Source organism: Oryx dammah, unplaced genomic scaffold (assembly GCF_014754425.2).
Source record: "Oryx dammah isolate SB20612 unplaced genomic scaffold, SCBI_Odam_1.1 HiC_scaffold_19, whole genome shotgun sequence".
NCBI lineage: Eukaryota > Metazoa > Chordata > Mammalia > Artiodactyla > Bovidae > Oryx > Oryx dammah.
The window spans coordinates 75568360-75573792 of NW_024070203.1; the positions used below are offsets into that span (position 1 = coordinate 75568360).

General features: G+C 48.0%; 1 long non-coding RNA gene across 1 annotated transcript; it reads right to left on the reverse strand.

The window, feature by feature from the left end:
• Positions 1–278: 278 nt before the first annotated feature.
• On the reverse strand, positions 279–4931 carry LOC120878425. Its single transcript, XR_005724539.1, has 2 exons — positions 4656–4931; positions 279–1100 (listed from the first exon to the last, which is right to left on the reverse strand). It is a non-coding gene; the product is annotated as an uncharacterized LOC120878425 (long non-coding RNA).
• Positions 4932–5433: the final 502 nt, after the last annotated feature.

The following is a 5433-nucleotide window of genomic DNA, read 5'->3' on the forward strand; positions in this document are numbered from 1 at the left end:
CACTGTTTTTGGTGAGGATGTGGCCCAAAGAAAAGTGTTTCAACAGAAACTGCTACAAGCAAGGGTTTGCATCAGAGGAAGAAACTGAGCCACCCTCTAGGGAGGAGCTGGGCCATCCAGCCTTGTGTGACAGGTCAGAAAAAAGGAAGAAAATGATTCAGGGTTAGCTTTAACTCACAGCCTGATGAGGTCAAAAGCTGCTTCCCACAGGTATCAGGCCAGAATCTTGAAAGAAGGAATTTCTCGGGGCTGAAGTAACCACAAACAGATCCAACTGGTTTTCGTGGCGGGTAATGTTTATTTAACATTACATCCAGATGTCTACACCGTGAGACACAGACATTGGCACCAGAAAGTGTTTATCCAATTTTTTGTTGAACTCCAGACTGAGTTAGATACTGGGACAAATCAAACTGAAACCAAATTGCAGGCCCCACCCTTATGAGGAAGGGCTGGAACTGGTCCCAGGGTTCAGAAAAAAGCGGACAAGAAACCAAAAGACGGGAATCATATGAGCAAGAAGGACTTGCCCGGCATTCTCAGCTGTTTTCCTATTCCAGGAAAAAAACGCTAAGTCGTGGACATGGCAAAGTAATCAGGGGCTGTGTTAGGATCTGGTTTCCTAGGTGAGCCCGGGACAGCGACAAAGCCCCCTCCCTGGAACCACGTGGCTCCTTCCCATCACCAGGCAGCTAAGGAGACACTCTGCTTAGCAACCTCCTCGCGAGGTTGGGAAGTGAATGCTCCGTGCCACCCCCTCCCCCGCCCCCAAAACTGGCTTAACTGTGCTGAGTTCCTTTTTCTTGGTCTTTCTACTGAACTTAAGCATCAACATCCTCTATTGGGGCGATGACTTCCTGTTCTGCCAAAGAAGTGGAAATGGTTTTAATGGTTGTTTTTTGTTTGTTTTTACCCTGATGTTGGCTACAGACTTGGGTTTGTATTTTTAGGTTTGTCTTCGGGTAGCAGGAGAGAAAACAATGAGATTGGGCCAAGGGCTCCAGTAGAGAATCAGCTCAGGCCAACATTCACGTGACTTCTGGGGGATATTCATTCCCAGTGCACTGTCCTAAGAAAGGAAATTTCCATAAGTGTCCTTCCTGTGAAAAAAAAAAGAAAAGAAGAGGTATAGACATCGGATTTCAGATAGGAGCCTCCATCAGCTAACAATCTCCCCAGAGTCCCCTTACATCCGGACCTCAGAACAACAAGAAAATGTTTCTCCACAAACACTGTGTTTGAAGCATCTGAAAAATCATTTATTTGTAGCTTACTATATTAAAGAGCTCTACGACTGAGAGGCTGTTATCTTTAAAATAGTCTATACATTTCATTCTTCCTTCAATGGATAAAGGGTGAAGGGATTGGAAAAGAGAGGACTCCACCTCACTCTATATCACTCCACTTCCCACCAACGTGTAAACAATTCGGGCAAACTTTCTTTGGCAAACAGAAGGTAAGTCTGAAAGAGCTGCAGTAACTGGTGACAAGGTTTTCACCCTGGCAAATTAAAGCAAATAATTTTGCTGCCAATCTTTATCCCTGAAGTCACATGGCACTCTGGAGCACTTGCCACCAGAGAAACTGCAAGAGTGGGTCCAATGTGCTTGGAGTGAGGTTAGGAAACAGAATATTTGACTGAAAAGATAAGACAGAAAACTGAGTCTTTGTTTTCTGTGGAATGAGCACAGAGAGAATTTTCTAGATACTTGGTTTTTAAAGATTGCATTTGTGTGAATGGGGCATACCAGGGTATAAAACTAGAGTCATATCCTAGAAACAGGGAATCCTGCTGGGCTGTCTGTGTTCTCAGGGAGCCTCCCGTGGGTCTCAAATAAATGCTGTGAGACCCAGAGTGGAGACTGGATATTTGGGGTGACAATCATCTTGGAGTGTTTGTTCTCATACACAGACATTAGAAGGGGGCTAGAAACCTGTTGTCTACCAGATGCAGAGCCCTCAATGGTTATGGCTGCAGCCTCTGGTGTCAGCTGGACAGGGTTACAATCTGGGTACTGCCATCCACTAGCCAATAATTTTTGATGTTTCATTTTCTTCATCTATCAGATGGAGACTATTATATGACTAATATCCATCAAGGGCCTTGAAGGATAAATGAGGTGATGCATGCATACACTTTGGCATGGCCTCAGCCACATACTAAAAGTGAATTTGACACGAGACTCTCCACAGTCTCCTGAAGGCCATGTGCAAGGGAATGATGTCATGGGAGGCCCGTGTTTAATTCACAAGGGCATTAAAGACCAGTATCAAGCAGGCTTGAGACCGAAGATGTCAATTGTGGAGTTGCCCCTTCATTTTTTTTTAAAAGACAAGGTGCTTTGTAGATAGTAGAGATTTGGGGGATCTGCCTAAAGTCAAAAGGTTTTAAGTGTCAACAAATTTTTCTTAGGGGTGATACCAAAAATATTATGAAGGGGTGACCCATTCTTCATCAGTATATATTGGGCCTTTATATTGGGTCCCCCCACATGACTATAGGCTTCTAGAATAGATGGGTAGAAATGTTTCTTGTGTGTGAAACTCTCAAGACATGACAAATTTTCAAAGTCATATTATTTATTCTCGCTACAGTATGTTTGAGACCGTTGTCTGGCAGAAAGTGTGCTGTGTAAGTAAATTCATTCATGTATTCACCATTTATTCAGCCACAATGTGCTAAGCACCCCTTTGTGTGCCAGGAACGATTCTAGGTACTGGATTAATCCATCAAGGAACACTTCCCTGTCCTCGTAGAGTTGACATTGTGTAAATACTTCTAATCAGAGGCAAGAAGAAATCACCTAAGTTAATGGGCATTTCTTTGAATTGTTTCCTGGGCTAGTGGTGAATTAACTAAGCAAGAGGAACTCAAACGCTCTGTGAATGGAATGATGTCCAGGCATCCGGAAGGGGAATGGAAACTCCAAGGCGGCTTCCTAGAGGGAGCCACGCTGGAGGTGCACCCAGCCTCTCTCTCCAGGAGTGAGGACTTGGGCTCAGTCGCTTCAGTCATAGCCAACTCTTTGCGACCCCACGGACTGTAGCCCACCAGGCGCCTCTGCCCATGGGATTTCCCAGGCAAGAATACCAGACTGGGTTGCCATGTCCTTCTCCAGGGGATCTTCCCGACCCAGGGATCGAACCCAGGTGTCTCTTGGAGTGTCTCCTGCAGGCAGATTCATTTACGGCTGAGCCACATGAGGACTTGAGTTTCTCTCTCCATCAATAGGCTAAGTTTTGAAAAGACAGGACAACTCACGTGGCCATGTGGGGTTTAGAGACCACTTCCTCCCCAGGGCGTTTCCCAGAGAGGGGCTGTTTGCCTGGCAATGTGTGAGCACAGGTCCAAAAGGAAAGTATGGGAGGCATGGATCTTATGGGCAGGAAAGAAATTTGCAGAGGGGAAGGTCTGAGGAGGGGACTCCCGCAGGCCGGGCTGAGCCTCCTGCTACTTCTGCGGCTGGAGATCTCGGGGCCAGAGTGTCTGTGAGGAGGAGGAGGAGGAGACAGCAGTTGGCAGCCGAGTCCTTCGGGGCGCTCCACTCTAAGCCCCAGAGGCTGGTTCCGGTCATCAAGCAGAAGGTGTTTACGAAAAGGAAATCAGCTAGCTCTCAGAATCGGTGGGAGCCTGAAGAATCAATTTCATGGAACAGCCTCCAAATCAATACTACAGAAGTGCCCTGATAAAGAGGCTGCTGCTTTGTGGCTGCTCTACCAAGAGGCAACCAACACTAGCGGATACCATTTCTGATAACTGATACCATTTATATCCCCTTTTGGGGAAAAAAAAAAAAAAGCCCTCGACTATCCTCTTGCCAGTGATACGATTTCCACCCAGAGCCTTTTTCCTTAGAAGTCCTCACTTCCAAGTCAAATGTGCTCTGTTTGGTGGAACTCAGTTCATATGCCTGCACCCTAATAGCAGAGGAGTTTGGGAACTGATTTTCTTGGTTTCTTCCTAATGAAAGTAGAGCTCATAAAGCTGGAATTTCCCAAAAGAGCCAAGGTGGGTTAAAAAGTTGCTGGACGGCCAGGAGACATTGCAATCGTCTCTTTCAATCGACCCTTTTGCCAACCCAAGGCCAATACACGCCACCCACCAATGTTAAGCTCAGTAACAGCTACAACAAAATTCTCTTCCTGACACAGTTCAGGGTGCCCAAATGGAAGCTCAAACAGCTTCTCTGCCTGAAATGGGTATAACCCAAACTCAAGCAGTAGTGGGCCCTCAAAAGTAAAGAACAAAAAGTAACAGGAGCCATCTCATTTTTATTGGAGAAACCTGGCAGGCAGTGTTTACGGTGTGAAACCTTCAGGGGCATTTTGTGTGTGTGATTAAGGACCTATCAAGCACTCACTGGGGATCTCTCCTTTCTGGCTACTTAATTCCACAGTCTCGTGCCAGAGAGGAGTATCCCAGAATCCTCTCTTCTCTAGGCCTCCTAAAGGCTCAAAACGCAATTGTCCAGAACATCACGCGTGTTATGACTCCAAGCTGGGAGCGCTGACGTTTCTGTGCCAGGCAGCTGTGAGCCAGAGTCAAGTTCCCTTTCGGGGGCTCACAGTCTCCCAGTTTCTCTCTGCATCCATTTCCTCCTAAGTGGCTCTCTGGAAAATGACCACAGTCTAGTGTGAGGGTCATTCATCCTTACCTGTTTACCGTGGAGTCCCAGCCTCCCCGATGGTCCCTCAGGGAGGTGTCCTGTGACCAGTTAGAGGAGGTTGCCCCACAGTTTCTCAGGAACCGGCACCGGAACTGGTACTAGTATCCAGTTCTTTGATCTCCTTTGATGGTGCCGCTTGTTCCAGGATATCTGCATTTAATAGAGGACAGAGTCTGAAGCCACAGGACTGGGTTTCCTCTTGTGACACAGCAGTCACCTTTGAGCCCCTGTGCTAAAATATCACTGCATGTCAGCACAGCGTTTCTCAGGAAGCCACCCGGAAGTGAAAGGTGAGCGGTGTGTGCAGTCCCGGGGCGGCCGCGCCCGGATGAACGCCTGACGCCCTCGGCTCACAGGCCGTGAGGAGCACGGGGCTGCAGAACGAAGGGCGTCCATCCGGAGCTTCACTTTCCCGCGTCTCTCACTCCCTCACACTCAGGAAAACACTGGCCTCCGTCCCGCCAGCCACGTTCAGATTCTGCTGCCCTCTCAGATGAACAAAGCGCGTGCTGGAGGAGAATCCGTGTGGTTTTTCAAGTTCCCTTCTGTCTAAAATCAGGGAGTTGCACATTATGGTCTGGGGAGCCCTCTGGGCCGGGCTGGCAACCCTGTGAGAAGGTGGACAGAGGCGGGGTCCCCTCTGAGGAGAAAGGTTCAGTCAGGGCTTAGACGTCCAGGGGCTGTGAGCGCATCTTCTAATCAGAACCTAGAACAGGAGCCATCAAGGCCCCGGCGCCAATAGCCCAGATGTTCCGACGACAGCGAG